This window comes from Corvus moneduloides, chromosome 11 (genome assembly GCF_009650955.1).
Source record: "Corvus moneduloides isolate bCorMon1 chromosome 11, bCorMon1.pri, whole genome shotgun sequence".
Taxonomy (NCBI): domain Eukaryota; kingdom Metazoa; phylum Chordata; class Aves; order Passeriformes; family Corvidae; genus Corvus; species Corvus moneduloides.
In genome coordinates, this window is record NC_045486.1 from 1,919,093 (window position 1) to 1,935,301 (window position 16,209).

Sequence of the window (16,209 nt, forward strand, 5' to 3'; positions counted from 1 at the left end):
TTTTTGTTTTCCCTTTTCAGTCAATTTGTTTTCTTTCAGCATTGAAGTTTCCTTTCCCTTCTATTTGAGGATGGAGAGCACAACTTACAACCTCACTCAGCTGCTCCTTTGAACCTCCCAGCCCCACACACCAGCTCTGTTCCCATTTTCCTTGCTGTGACTCACCAGCCTCTTCTGGTGTTTCCCAGGTCACCTCCACTCTGATTTAGGAGAGACAAGAGCAGAGAACAAATCCATTGCGCCCAGGTTAATGGAAGAGCTTTCAGGGGGAAGGACACACGATCAGCTCACAAACCTGCCAGGGCATTCTGAAGCAGAATTCCTGCTTGGATGCTCCTGGGAGCTGAATAAACATCAGGCCCACCCCAGCCCCTGCCTGGCAGCAGCAGGAAAGTTTGCTTTGGTCTTTCATGGAACCACAGCTCCTGTGCAGCTCTGGGGTTTAAATTCCCAGTTGTGCTCATCTCTACAGCAGCCCCTGCCACCCCACAGAAACCAGCCCAGTTATTCCCAGCACACAAGAATCAAGGAAAAGCAGGACTCCAACTCATTACAAATCCAGATAACTCCTGTGTCCAGGAGTTACTCCTTAGTCTGCTTTAAACTTCACTTCCCCACTGAGCTGTTTCTATTGCACAGTGCTCCCTTTGCCCAAACAGATCTGGTATTTCAGGATTCCTCACAGAAACACAGTTGCTTTTGCTTTTCCATGTTTTTTTACCTGTTTATGTTAGTTTTCCTCTTCACGTGCACTTGCAGCCTCTGAAGGGGAAAAGTATGCAGAAAAAAAGGTGAAAATGTTTTTAAGACCTCTAGCAATCAATAAAAGCAAGGCTCTAGAAAGCAGAATGTTCCCTCCTGCACTGCCTGCCCGGGAAATATTGATAGTGTTGTGGGAGAGCTTTTTTCCTTCCTCCTGCCTTTTGAAAATACTGATAATATGAATGTTCCCATTAGCAAGAAATATGTCACATCAAAATTAATGGTATTGGCCAATAACAATGAGACTCTGGCTGTCAAGTTAACTCAATTGCAGGGCAGCAGAGCAATTCTGCCATCCAAACCTTATTGAGACAGAGATGAATGCAGGTGATTCTCCCAGGCTGCAGAGCCTTGAAAAGCATGCCCTAGATCCCAGTGATTAACTGGAGCCTTCCACAAAACCCTTTTAGTCCAGTGCTGGGCACCATCCTGATCCCAAACCTGCAGCAGCTCCAGGGAAAATGAGGGAAATGGGAATGCTGTTACTTCACCTCCTCACTGGTTAAAAAGGGTCAGGATCTGCTCTGGGTGTTTGACCATCTTTCTTTACTCAGTTTTATGTCTTAAAAGCAGATCAGTGTCTTCAACATAATATCTGACTCCTTTTTCCTGAAATACTCAACAGCAAGTTAAACACTTGCTAAGACAATGGAGATAAAAGATATTTTTGCTCACCTTTCGTATTTAAAAAAGAACTCTCAAAAGATAAGAATGTGTTAACAGCTTTCCTAAACTGCAGCAAGACCAGACTGGAGGTATCAGCTACAACCTCCAAGAGTGACATTAAATCTTTATTCTAAAAAAGGTTATAGACAGATCAATGCTCTGGGGTGATTAAGTGACTGAATCATTTCATATGAGCAGCAGATGTTTCACTGACGGGCACTGGACAAAGGGAATCTGAAATGAGGTTGCAAACTGAGGTGTCCACAATGACACTGGCACAAACCTTAAATATTCTGGGTACAATAAGAATGTGACATTGTGACAAATCAGCAATGCCAGCAGCTCCTGTGGTATGAAACCCAATATTAATGACCATAAAAAACCACAGCTATCCATGCTCCAGACAGTTCAGATTTTTCCTGAAGTTCCCAGTGGTATTTTGAGAAGTGCCCAAGCACTTATCCCGTTGATGTGATTAGATAAACACTTCTGGAAATTATATTTGGTGCCTTTAAAAACAAGTCTGCTGGAGCTGGTTTGATGAATGCAGTAACTTTTAGTTCAATCTAAATCTCCTCCCAGACTAAACTGCTCCTCACCAGGACTAAACTGCTTTAAATATTACAGTTTAAATTCAGAATTTATACCTGGAAAAAGTTCTTCTGTGCTTAGGAAACAGGTTGTCTCTTCTGGCTCCAACTCTTTTGCCATCCCAGCCTAATTGTGGCCAGAGTTTCCTGCGTTTCTCTCATTGCACTGGGAATCCTTGATGACTTCCTTTAAATTTCCATCAGCAATGTTAGGCATGGACTGAGCCGTGTCAGAAAAGATCTTTTCTCAGTTTCACTCACAGTGACCAACATCAGTTCCCATTATCCACCCAGGCAGAATTCACAGGCCAAATACAGCAATTAACGCCTCCCAAGGAGGCAGCCTGGCACAGCGAATTAAAATCACATTTGACTGAAGACTATTGGAGCTTTGGCTGGTTTAAATCAGCACCCCTGAATGTCACTTTGGAGGAGATGGAGTGCTGACCCCCCAAATTTGGCAGCAAGCACAACACGTTCCCACAAGAGCCAGCTCTGGAACAAGACTCAGGATCCACCCCCACGGAATAAACACCTTCCCTCCACCTTCCAATGGAAGATCACTATATTAGTAAGTAATAGAATGAATTAATAAAATGAAATCTGAGAGCAATGGCTTCAAAGAGAAGGCTCAGAGCATCTCCTTGCTGTTCTGTGAGTCTGCTCCCTCTCAGAGAGCTCCTGCCCCAGAGGCTCTCGGGGCGTGTCAGCTCTCCCTGGCAGGAGCTGATCCCAGGGAGCAGAGCTCGCTCTGGAGATCAAAACTTCCCCCGGAGCCCTCCTTTCCCTTTGACATGCACCACAATCCCCCTGTTGTTTATGGGAAAATTGCTCCACCAAGCCCTGCGAGTGACACTGAAAATATGGGGAAAACAAACAGTAAATTGTTATGAGGAAAACACAGAATTAGATGTAAAATTATGGTGGACTCACTACACTTTCAAAAACCTATTTGGCTGCTACCACTAGAGAGTGATCTTCCAATATTTCCCTTGCTTTAGAACAAGCAGAGTCTGTTTTGCAGTATTTCTGCAAAAAGAAAATTACTCCTGATTATACTTTCTGCAGGAATCTATTTTTGAATCTATTTCTTTTTTCCCCCCCTCAACTCTTCTTTTTGAAGTTCAAATATGCTCCTTTCAGGCTGACAGTAAAATCAGGAACTGATTGGAGCAGTTCTGAATAACAAAGTCATCTCAGAAGCCAAGAGACAATGTGAGAGGTACAAATATAAACTAAGGAGCTCCTAGTCTTACACCTGTAGCACAGCACACAAAGTCCAAAAGAATCAAATTATAATTTAATTCTTCTTTAATCAGTGAAATATATTCTTTTTTATACCAAGTGTTTGAGGTTTTTTGAGCCACATTTGTTTCATGAGCCATAAAGAATAACTGGCTTCTACCTGAGAATAAGATTAAAACAACCAGTTATTAATTTATTTATTATTATTTACCCATGGGTATTTCTTGAGTAACTGATCACTATTTAGGATCTGTTTGATTGCTCTTTGACCCTGCACTCAAACATAAATCAACTTCATCCACAGATATCATTGGGACTGTTAGAACTGAGTGAAGGGATCAGGGCAGTGCTTTAGAAGGTGTCATAAATCATGGAATTATTAAGATTGGAAAAGGCCTTTAAGATCATGAGTCCAACCATCGCCACCTCCAGAGCAATGGAGTAAGTACTAAAACAATACCAAAGTTGTAATATGTGAGAACTAACTACTGCTGTTGCTTCATGAATATTTGATGTTAATATTAAAATATTATCATCACCTCTTCCAGACCCAGCTCTTCTGAAATGCCAACGAGATCAAGGTGATTAAAGGCACCACAATGTTCATTAAGGCTCAAATACCAGCACCAATGGTTTCTTTTCCATCACAATTGCACTGAATTATTAAAATACATATTCCATATGTTGTACATTAAAGTTTTACCTGTGGAGACTTTGCTGGCATAAAAATGCAGATTTTAATTTTGGTTAACAATACAAAGGAAGTTAAGACCCCATCAGAGAATGTTATCATTCAAAACATTTTTTCACCGCCATGTTAAAACTCAGAATGAACTGGCAAAGCAGCTCTACTCACTCTTAAGCACAGCAGCCAAAATCCTCCACGGAGAGCGAGCAGGAACTTTCCCAAATAGTTTTCAAGGCACCACTTCCACATTGAGAAAGTATCTCCATGATTTTCATCTGAAATATCCACAATTTTCATACTTATTTTGTGCATGGCCTTGTGAACATCCCCTAATTTCAAAGGAAAAAAAAATCGGTTAAATTTACAGAAAAAACCTCGCTATTTAACACTATTTATATAGAGATTTTTGAAGCTTTTGGATCCCTCAGCTCTGAAATGTTGTCAGACAGCTCTGAGTTACACACATTCCTGAAGGAATCTATTTCTCTAGTTAAATATTGGTGTAAGAGAGTGATCCACTTCCCTGGCTTAAACATACCTTTTATTCCAGCTGAATCCTGAGTCCCTGCTGTTACCACAGTGACTGTTACAAACCTCTCCCCATCTCCTGCAATTCCAGGAGTTTGCTGGACAGCTGTGTCTGGATACAGCTCCTGCCTGATGGGGGGACACTGGCATTCACTTCCAGCCCCAGTTCTAACACCAACAACTCCACATTCCCCATTTTCCAAGGATCACGCTTCCTTTTTGAACAGCTAATGGGGCAAAGATGAGCACTGGTACTGTAGGGATTTACTGGGAAAGGGGAAGACCCCAAAGCAACAACTGTGGTGAGTGGAGCATCCCAGCAGCGCTGGGTGTGCCCAAAGGTGAAGAAGCAGCAGCAATTGCAGACAGAGAATTCCTGAAGTGCAGCAGGGCAAGGCACAAGTGCTCCACGGAGGGGAAGGGCTCTGTCAACTCAGCCCTGTTCACCTGGGATCGAGCTGCAGCCTCTAAAGAGATCCCCTGGGAATTGCTTCAAGTTCCTGCAACAGCCACTTTATTGTCATTTTACTGCATTTCTCAAAGCAGCCAAACCCAAACTGGTCCAAGTGACTGGCTTGGGATGGCTGCAGCCAGCTTGGCCAGCTCCTCAGGGATGGTGCTGGAGTGGATCATGAGTTTGTCACTTCTTCACTCGGAGAAATGCTCCAGCTGGGATAAAAGATTCCATTTCTCTTGCTGAGCTCTGTGAGCATTAATGCCTTTGTGTAGTGGTGCTCTTTCTTTCATCTTGAGCACATCTTTTATCCCAAAACTGTTTGGGGGAGATTAAAGAAGGAGACAGGAGGTTAATCAGACCTGACAAATTTGGTGGCCTTCTGGGACAGAGTCACAGCGTTGGTGGAGAAGGGAAGAGCGACTGACGTCAGCTACCTGGACTTGTGCAAAGCACTGGATGCTGCCCACGTGACATCCTTGTCTCCAGACTGGAGAGACTGGATTTGGCGGATGGACAACTCAGGGATAAGGAATTGTCTGCTCCAGGTGCTGTCCATGTGCAGGGAGAGCAGTGACCAGGGATGTTCCTCGGGATAGGGACTGACGCTGTTTGACATCTTCCACAGGGACACAGACTGTGGGATCAAGGCACCCTCTCCAGGTGTCCCAGGACACCAAGGTGGGTGGTGCTGGAAGGAAGGGATGCACCTGGAGGGAAGGGATGCATCCAGAGGGGGCTGGACAGCCTGGAGTCACTGCCTGCACCCGTGCTTTGTCTCCTTAGAAGTAACTCACTGGAGACAACAGAAACGTCCTCGCTGGATTGTCACACCCCCTGAATGCCACAATTCTACCCGTTCCCACTGCCATTACTCCTCCTTCTGTTTTATTCCTCCTGCTCTTTTGTTGAATTGTGAGGTAGAAAAATTAAAGGCCATTCACAATTCAGAGCTGCAGAAACAAAAACATCCTGAGGGCTGCAAAGTCTAGACAGACAACAAACGAAGTCTGGGCAGACCATCTTTTCTCAGGGCTCTCTTTAAAGGACTCCAACATCCCACTTTTCCACCAAAATCCTTTTGACCTTAGTTTTGTACGTCTCTAGCTCAATTTCTAAAGACTTTTCTACAACTGTGCCTGTCACTGGAGCAAAATAAGTCCCAGGGTTGTGCTGGGATGGGCCTAGAAAAATTTGAAATGGAAAAATTCAATGGGAGAAATGTGGTCAGTCTAAGGGGCACCAGGGCTGAACCTCCCCAAGGGCCTTGGGTACTTCAGACCCACCAGCATCAGACCTGACTAGACAGGAAAATCAGGCAATCATACCCCTAGGTAAGAAAAACCCCAGGCACAGCTAAAAATCACTTTAACCCCCACTGTGGGCACTCAGAACTCCATAGAATTTTAGGGTTTGCTTTTTTAATTGCCTTCAGAGACTTCTCAAAAAATCTGAGCTAAAATGAGCTTTTTACTCCCAAGAAAGCTCCCAGAGAATGGGGCATTTCTATAACTGTATCTGCTGCAACTTGTGTTTTAAGGCAAAAATATTTTCTGAACAAAAAAAAAGAGTTTAGTGCAGTACATAAATGGCTGAAATACAGCAGCTATTACAGGAATGGAAAGAGGACCACAATGCCTACATAAATTGATAGATCCATTTCTCAGTGAGATACACAAGCTGGTAAAATAAACCATGTATTACAGTAATGGCAGAGCAGAGGAGCACCTGGAGAGGTCTCTCTACATAACAAATGTGTATGAACTTGTCTCTGCCATTTCCCAACACACAATTACTGATTTACCGTTGAGTTCCCAAAGACATCCTCACAAATGGGAGCTGCTGGGGAAGGCTCTGCTGTTAATTCAGTTTTTATTTGTACCCAACAGCAAAGAAACGCTGGGAAGGGCTCAGCTCCTCCCTCAAACTCAGGGTGGGCAGCAAACACGGGCTAAAGGAGCAGCTCCTGCTTCTCTCACCCAGGTAATCATCGTTATCATGCCCAGTACCAAACAAGAACATTCCCCTCGGCTGTGCTGGGCCATACATTAAATGGGGATGTTTCACACACTGTTCTCCATGGGCTCTTTTCCCCTTACAGGATTTTATTTTTCTGAATGGCATTAGGCCACACAGGATAAAAATGGGATAATTAACACATTACCCGGTGCTTTCTCCACAGAAACCACACAGCTGCATTGACAGGCCTCTAACACATTCCCTGTTCATTCCTGACTGCAAATCCACTTGTAGAGTGCTTTATTTGGGAACTGGCAGCATCCCTCACTCGTGGAGTGGCAGAAAAAGGTCACCAGCCAGTGTGATATTGAAGATGAGGAACCCTCTGCTCCTGCACTGCTCCTTGGTTTTACCAGAGCACTGCTCAGAAGCTTCACCTGGGACCAGGGACCTGCTGAAGTTCCCATTTGTAACTCAGAGCAGCTGCATTTCTGGGTAATTATTTACACATCATTTACAGCACAAAATTTGAGTGTAAGGGGACTGAAGGCAGGGCTGGGTCAGCCTGCAAGGGCCAGCCCCACAGCCTGCATGGTCAGAACCCTTTGGCCAGGACTGGAAGGGACCAGGAGCTACGCAAGGGGCCGGGCTGAAGGCACCACTACCCCAACCTTCCATCTAATGCTGGATGGGGCAGCTCAGCTCCAGCAGCCCCAGAGCCTGGCTCAGGGATTTGGCACCACTCTGGAGGTCTCTTAGAAGGGAGTGACCCACACCAGCCCTGCAGGAGCAGCTCCTCCACTGCCAAATCCCACTGCAGCACTCCCGGGATTGTCCACAGCAGGGAAGGGAGCAGGGAAACAGGACCAGCCGTGAGTGAGCGAGTGAGTGAGGACAGATCAGATCTGTTCCCAGCTAGAGCTGGACCACATCAACGTTTGACTTACCCTGGGCTGGGCTGCACAGCAGGACCAAAGTTCTGCCTCTAAATTCTGCCCATCCTGCAGGATCCAGCTCGGTTTAGTTGTCCTCAGGTCCCTGAGGGTTTGGCAGGAACAAGGCTGGTTCTTGTTGCATCCAAGCTGATTTATCCTGCAAAAATGTGGGGAAAATTGCAAATAAACAAGGCACGAGGCATTCCAATTTGCAGGAATACACAGAAAGGTGAATTCATGGGGTTTTCCTTTTGCTCTATTATAAATGAATGTGAAAACCATCAACTGTTCTAGTTGAATACATTTTTTTTTTTTATTTTAAATGCTGCTTTCTCTCTACCTCCAAGAGCTTGCTGTTCTACAGGATATTGTTATGGCTCAAAACAATTTCTGTAAAAATGGACTGCATTTCTTGGCAGTGAGGAGCAGAGTACTGCAGAGAGAAAGGCAGCAGCAAAGAGGCTTTCCTGGTTCTGGCAGATCTGCCAGCAGCCACGGGCAGACCTGCTCACAGCAGCTGCTAAACTGTGTCCCCAGGGGTCACCCCGTGCTCGGGGCCAGCACATCCCCCAGCACAGGGTTCACCCCAGGTCTGCCCTCTCTCACCTGTGCCAGGGGCAAGGAGCTGGCCCAGCTGAAGGAAAACAAGGAAAGCTGGAGTTCTTTGGGGCCCCAGGCACAAACTGGGGTAAATAACCACACACAGTCCTTGGGTTCTGTCCTTTTTTTTGTCACTTTTGCTGCTGTTCAGGATGTTCCAGTGAGTCAGAAGTGGCTGAAAGCACAGGCAAATGAAGCTGGAGCCTGCCATGAGAGCAGAGTGCCAAATCTCTGCCTGTCAGGAGACAAGTGGTGGGCTGGGAGCCATCCCTGCCCCAGGCCCCAGCAGCCCTGCACACCTGCAGGCACCAGCAGAGAAGGGATCCCCTGGGACAAGGCCCTGTCCTGCTCTGCCCCTTCTCCTCAGAAAAAATGAAAAGCTGCAAGCAGTCCTTGGAGTGGAGCAGAGGGGCAGAACTACCTCCCTCCATCTATGCATATATAAAAAAATGAAGATATTTATAGACATCTATTTTGGAATACATCATGAAGCCATTTAGATACTTCAATTTATCCTGTGAAGACGCCGTGGGGCACACATTTAACCTCAGGTCTGAGCTGTTCCATGCCCTCCTTCCACACTGCAGGTACATGGGAGAGGGCAAGGCCAGCTCCAGCCCCAGCATCCCACACAGCACCCACAAAACCCCACACTTCATCTTCTGGACCAGATGCTCCTAAATGTGCAGGAAAAGAGGGAAGACCGAAAAAAAGTGACCTGAGGGGGCACTTCAGACAGTGACAAGGAAGCCCAAGTTCCATAATCGTTTGTTTCCAAGACAAAAACTGAAGTAGGAGAGGAAGAAAGCAGCAAATGGGCTTCTTAAAATATAAACTTCTTAAAATAAAATATAATCCTGTCAACTCTTGTCTCACTGTGAGCTCAACTGCTATGCTAAAGCTGCAAGGTGTATTAAGAGTTGAGAACCCACAAACTCGCCCATAACTCTCTTTAATTTATGGCTGCCCGACAGTTTCCTTCTCCTGAGCCATTTTCTTGATGTATACCTGACGTCACCTCCAGTGCACACTGAAATAGAAATACAATGGGATGGGATAAATGAGTTTGCTTGGGAGACTTTCCAAAGTTGGCCTGGAAAACACACCTGGCTGAGGCACTTTCTCACACCTCCCCATCCACACATGGCCCTTCCCACACACAGAGGCAGGGCCAAAACGCAAATTCTGAATCCCCTCCTTTCACCCCCTTCAACAGCACCATATATTCTAAATATATGTTTGTTTGTTTCCCAGCCAGCGAAAATTCAAGAGCTTTTCACCAAGATTCTCTTTGGGAGCTGATAAAAACAACTTAAAAGCTGCTGGGAAAAGGGAGCCTCTCCCTGTCAAGATCCCATTGCCCCAGTCCAGCGGAGCACTTCAGCACACACATCATTTCCAGCACACAAATAATGCCACTGTAAACAGGACTACAAAGCGGTTTAGGAGATCAAGGCTGAAGTATCCCCAGCCTTTCCTTATGAAGCCTCAGAAGTACAAGGGAGCCTGTTAAAGCAGCTTCCTAACATAACATCTCCCTGAAGAGCTGCTCCTGACCCCTTTCCTTCTGCAGAGCTAATGTTTATCGAAATATTCAACAATTAGTCCTGGCAAGGAGGAGAACTTAACTCACATTACACTACAGACATAAAGCCCTTGTGCTAATGAGCTGCTGCTCAACACTTCTGCAATGCCCTGCCTTGTAATTACCCTGTCCAAGGCTCCACAGCTCCCAACTCCAGCCCAGGCATGGAGGTTGGATTTATTTAACCAGCATTCCTGCTCCTCCTGCTCTGCACCACCCCTGGGAAGGATCCATATATAAACCAGTCCATGTCCAGCCAGGAGCAATGACAAAGGCAATTCCTAACGCTGCCACTGCAAAATCCTTGTCACCAAGAGCACAGCAGCCCATTATTAGCTTGTCAGGAATCTTTGATTTAAAGGCCATAAAAGCTGTATTTTTCCTGGATTTTGCTATCCCAAGGAGTTTCTAGCCTGTAGGATTAAATTGCTTAAGAATGAGAATTCTCCAGTCCTACTCGCTCCTCTTGGCACGTGGCTCCAGGGGCTGTGCAGTCCCAGGATGAGAGAAACAAGGAGTGCAGGGCTCCCTGAAGGGAACAACTGAGGAGCAGCTTTGTGTCATCCCTGGGGAGCCACTGGCACAGCCCAGGGACAGGAGCAAGGCACATCCACACACCTGACAGAGACAGGACTTGCTGCTGCACTGGGACAAGGTTTGCCCTGTGTCTGGTGCAAGATTTGGGGATATTTAGGGGAAAAAATCACCTCACCTGAAATCAGTGCAGTATTTTACTCTTTCCTACAGAGAATTACTGATGGAGGGAGAACTGGGAAAGGTTTGGAATCACAGAATATCCTGGGATGGACGGGACCCACAAGGATCATCCAGTCCAGCTCCTGGCCCTGCAGAGACACCCCAGCAACCCCAATTGTCCAAATGCTCTTGGAGCTCTGGCAGCCTTGGGGTTGTGACCGTGGCCTGGGGAGCCTGGGCAGTGCCCAGCATCCTCTAACTTCCACCACAGGAATCTGGCTCAGAAGATGACAATCTCTGAAGATCCAGAGACCCAAAGAGAAGCTGAACTGCTGCATTTCAGAGCACCTCTCACTTAGCTCCTCCTCCTTCCTACACTCTCCCTGACTCTGGCACAAGACAATGTATTCCAAGAAGCCAGTTAAGGCACACAACAGATTTTCTGTAAATTCTGAAAATGAGATTAAAAGTGCCTGTCCTTTGTCATGGGCAATTTTTCCCGAAATGCTTTTTGTAGCAGATTTTGCAATACTGTTTTCCCATGGCATGTAGGCATCTACATGCTGTTCTTGCTTTAAAATCCAACACCAGAACTCTCATTTTCCATGTGGCAAAAGAATGACTGCCCAGCTTCCCTTCCGGGAGCACAGAAATGTCTGGGAGGGAAAGAACCTCACCAGTTTGGACAGTGCTGCTTCCACCAGGGAAGAAAAGGGTTATTTCCGTTCCACTGAAGCAACATGTCCTGAAACGTGCTTCAATTTTCTCACAAAATGGACCAGAAGGGAACGGAAAAAAAAAAACATATCAGAAAGACTGCTGAAAAGAGGAAATGTTCTCCACTGAAGAATGGTAATATAAGGCAGAAATATTGGGAACTGCTTCAGAGAAAGGAGAGGCCTTGGAGTTGCCTGGTGCAAGTACAACCTTGGAGAACCTTGAATCATAGGACAGAACCTTAAATCCCACCCAGTGCCACCCCTGCCCCAGGCAGGGACACCTCCCACTGTCCCAGGCTGCTCCAAGCCCCAATGTCCAGCCTGGCCTTGGGCACTGCCAGGGATCCAGGGGCAGCCACAGCTGCTCTGGGCACCCTGTGCCAGGGCCTCACATAACATGAAACCCTTTGAACAGACCACTAACTCCTTTGAACCCAAGCTCCCTTGGAGGAAACCACCAAAATTGTTACTGGAACCAAGGTTGGTTAATGGGAAGAAACATTCCTTGCTCCTGTGTGCTTGGCAGTGCTGGCCCAGCAGGGTGCCTATGGATGACAGCCTTGGGGTGTCCCTCAGAGGGACCCTCAGTGGCCCCCAGCAAATCCCAGCTTTGCTGGCAAGTCCCAAGTACTCCACGTTGAGTTTTCACATCAGCAAGGTGAAAGCCAGTGATGCCACACTCCTGGGACAGCCCAAACCACCAAGGATATGTCCCAGGGATTTACAGGGAGCACTCCAGCCTTGCAGGAGGAGCCGTGACCCCAAGGAACTCACAGAACAGCCAGAAAAGGTGTGAAAGCTCCTCCCGGGTACAAACACGTTCTGTTTGTGTTTTCAGTCGGGTTTCTTTTAAAAATTCATGAGGTCTTGAACACTGCAAAGATCCAGCGAGTGCTGAGCTATTAAAAAACTAACACAGAACATAGAAAAGCCCTTGGGTTTTTTCCCCTCCATACAAAACCAGTGCAGTCAAGAGGAAAAAACCTGGGAGAAGATCTCCTGCCTTGCAAAGGTTCCTGCAGAGCACAAACCATCCATGCTCTCTTCCCCCCATCCATGCCCTTGTTCCCCCCTGCAGGCTGGGTTCTTGCCCATGGACCTTGACCTGCCCTTTGGGTTGGATGCCCTGGGAGATGATGGAGTTGTCCCAGGGAACACCCAGAGACTGGAACGAGGCACTGAGACAAACAGATTTAAAATCCCATTAAGCTGTGAGTCAGCAGAAACAAATCAAGCTATTTAAACAAATATTTCTGGTTGGAAAGGCAGAGTGATGGCATCCAAGGCTGGGCAGGAGGGGATAGCCACCCCTGGAGCTCTGGTTATGTGGAACCTCAGCAGTTTCACCAAAAGCTTTGAGTTACCGAGAGAATTTCCAGCAGAAGGCAGAAGAGTGGGGAATTTTTATAAATGTAAATAGGAACTCACCACGTCTGGGACCCTGTTTGATTTGCCAGCTGTCCATCTGCTCTGGAAGCAGAGGGGTTTCTGAGAGCAGCCCCCACATCCTGCCCCCTTTTCCCCCATCCCTGTTCCCTGTCCCCATGCCCAGATGGGCACAGCCTTGTAATGCACCATGAGAAATGATTCCCACAGGTGGAATGAAAGAGGCTCTTTCTGTCTGAGGCAGCAGCAGCTTCTGCTCATCACATCTCAGCTGGAGCTGGTGCTGTGCACATCTTATGGGAGGGACAGCCCCATGGCTCTTTGTGTGTTTTGGTGAACATTTCTCTGAAAGCAATCCACTGGAAATTTTAAAAAAATACATAAAAAATAAAATCAACAACAGCGCACTGAGCAAAACAGGGAGAGCAGGGTTAGGAAAGCTGAACAGCACTGCTGCAATGCACTCTGCTGGAAGGAGAGGAGAAATCCTGGAGAGTGGTGAGAAATGCTGGAGGCACCAAGGAAGGTGATACCAGTGGAGCAACTCCCCCTCACGTGAGCCACAGGCAGCACCCCCTGAGCCCTGCTGGCTGGAGCAAAGCTGTTCCATCCTTCCAGCTCCAAGTGCTGCCTTCCTAAAGCATTCACCCAAAACCTGAAGCAGGACCCACCTTAAGCAGCACACAGCAAGGGGCAGGAGCTGATCAAACCTTTCCTGAGTGATAAAAACCAGAAAGGAGGTGCAGAAGTACAAAAAACCTTCATCCCTTCTGTATTTCCTTGTCTTCTCCCCAAGAGCCTTTAAAACCTTGTGCCATTTCTCACCAACAGCTCCAGGAACAGACCAGGAACAGCTCCAGGAGCTAAAGCTGGTTCTGGGGGATTCCAAGCTTTCACCAGCCCTCTGGAATTTAAGGAGCAACTCCAACTACCCAGCAGTGGATCAGACCGTGCCTCCCAGGAAATTCCACTCCCCAGGAAGTTGCCAGGATCAAAGCCAGGATTTTCTCCTCGCTCGCAGCAGAGTAACCTCTGGGTGTCTTTGCAGGAGAGTCCTACTGGCACCGAGGGAAAGTGGGACAGCGTCAACATCTCGGAATTGCTGCTGGAAACCAGGATGATGAGCATGACCAAAGCACTGGAACAGCCATTAATAAATAATAGTGACGATAATGGGGGAATAATAACTTATTAACAGCCAGGAATAAAGAAAATTTCCATGCTCTAGGGTGCTACTCAATATGAGGAGCCACTCCAGACATCAGCTCGTTAACAAATTGTCTCAGTCGCTCCCTGAAATGATTGGAGGACGTGTTTTGGGTTGGAAAACGCTGCAGTCTGGGTGATGACTATCACAAACCTCAGTTGTGTCTCCAGGAGAAATGAGTAAGTTTAAAATAAAAGAGCAAATGCATTCAGGGGCTATCACATCAATAAATGAATCCAACACAGGTGATTTTGGGGGGAGTCTCCACTGCACATGGCAGTGGCACAACACCCTTTCATTCCACAGAGAGGACAAGTCTGAATAAATCATAAGTAAGTTGTAATATAGGAATAAATGCAAGAAATGTCTCAAAACTCCACAAATAGGGAGCTCTACTTCTTGAATAAATTGCTTCTTGAGCATTATGGCTAATAATTATTTTGCTAAATTTCGGAATTTTCAATCTGCCCATTAAAAAAAAAAAAAAACAACAACACATTTTGACCTGAAATATCCAACCATTTGAATTACTTTGACACTCACTTACTATAAAAAGCAACCCTTTTGCTGACAGGCCATGGTTATTTGCTGCTTAATAAATAGCATTTATATTTGTCACTATTTTTCTTCTAAACATTAAATCACAGACTGATTTTGTTAAATATACAGTGTGATGAAAAATTATATGCAATACTTAATCAGATCAAAGTAAATTCAAGCTAGCACTGACATCTCCATGAGATAGAAGTGCTCTTTTATTTTTATTTTCCAGTTAGTTTGAGCTCTATTTATGTCTGTGGAGTAAATACCAGGAAAATTAGGCACTATTTATAATTTCAAATTATAGCTGTGCATATACAGCAGGGTAATATTTGTGCTCCCAACAGCTGCTGGGAAGAAGGGAAAAACTGTAAGGATGAGGTTTGCTTTGTCCTTATTTCCACATAAAACAACCCCATAGCCCCTGATCCTATGGGATGTGACACTCTGGAGGAAGAGAAAACAAAATATTCTAAAATCTCCACTTATCCAGGCTCCCAAACAGGAACCTTTTCTTCAAACCCTGGCTCAAGTTGCTTTGAACCCATCACTGGAGTTACTTCCAACTGGAAATGAGCTTTAGGAAGGCTTTTTAAGCAAGTGTTTCCCAAAGCAATCCTCTCTGGGCACTCGAAAAGATTGAAGGAACTAATATGGCTCTCCCCTCTGGAGCTCCAAATGTATATCTATTAAGAGAACATAATAAATCATCAATGTCTGGCACAGCCGGCGACAACGGAATGAGTTGGAAAGCAAGGATTAAATAAAGTTTAATAAAAAAGTATTATGAAGCAGTGATAAATGGGAATCAATACTTTTTGTGTAATTCTACCCTATTTCTGTGACATGAAATATCCCAAAATGTCTGAGTTAGTTCCAGTATTATCTGGTTTTCAGCTCAGAAAGCATTTCAGGGAGAGCCAGAGACTCTTACTGGGGATCCCAGTAAATGCTGGTTATTAAATAACTGGGAAGGGACAGGCCATCCCTCAGCCCATCTAGGAATGGCCACAGCAGCCTTTGGAGAAACTGTATTTACAGCAGTCGAGAGAAAAGCTGGGGATGAGCTCTCTGGGGATTAAACAGCCAGCAAAGGGGAGCCCATCCCGAGGGGAAGGTACCTGGGGGAATCAGGTGATGGTCACTCACAGCAGGCCTTCAGCTCATCATCCTCCCATGGGCACCCCCAGGGCTGCTCCTCAGCTCCTCTCCCCAGGCTCTGTTCACAGGGAAAGCAGAAGGACACAAGGTCTCAAACCTGGCATTAGACAGAGTTGACATTCTTACTTCTCCATCATCTCCAGTCTAGTGAGAGAAAACACAAGATATTAAACACAATACATTAAAATGTGAACACAAATGAGTATTTTGGGCAATACTTGTTTAGATTAAAGATTTTTTTCGACTGTATTCTAAGTACTGCCAGGAGGTCCCATACACTGAGTTCCCACTGGACAAACAGCAGCTCCTAACTTAGAGGAGATAACCAAACGGGGATTTCGCAGGGGGAAGTCCATAGAACTGCTGGTATCACCTCCCAGTTTTACAGCTCCACCATGCTGGAAAAGCAGTGGAAATGGTCTGGGTTTATTCTCTACACATTGACGTGGCAGGTGGGCAACAGGCAGCAGTGGAATTGAGAAGCACAG

The 16,209-nt window shown here is 46.0% G+C and overlaps 1 long non-coding RNA gene across 1 annotated transcript; it reads right to left on the reverse strand.

Moving 5' to 3' along the window:
- Nucleotides 1-713: 713 nt before the first annotated feature.
- Nucleotides 714-15,915, reverse strand: LOC116449642. The gene is made up of 4 exons (XR_004242480.1): nucleotides 15,682-15,915; nucleotides 7,840-7,984; nucleotides 4,120-4,280; nucleotides 714-762 (listed from the first exon to the last, which is right to left on the reverse strand). It is a non-coding gene; the product is annotated as an uncharacterized LOC116449642 (long non-coding RNA).
- Nucleotides 15,916-16,209: the final 294 nt, after the last annotated feature.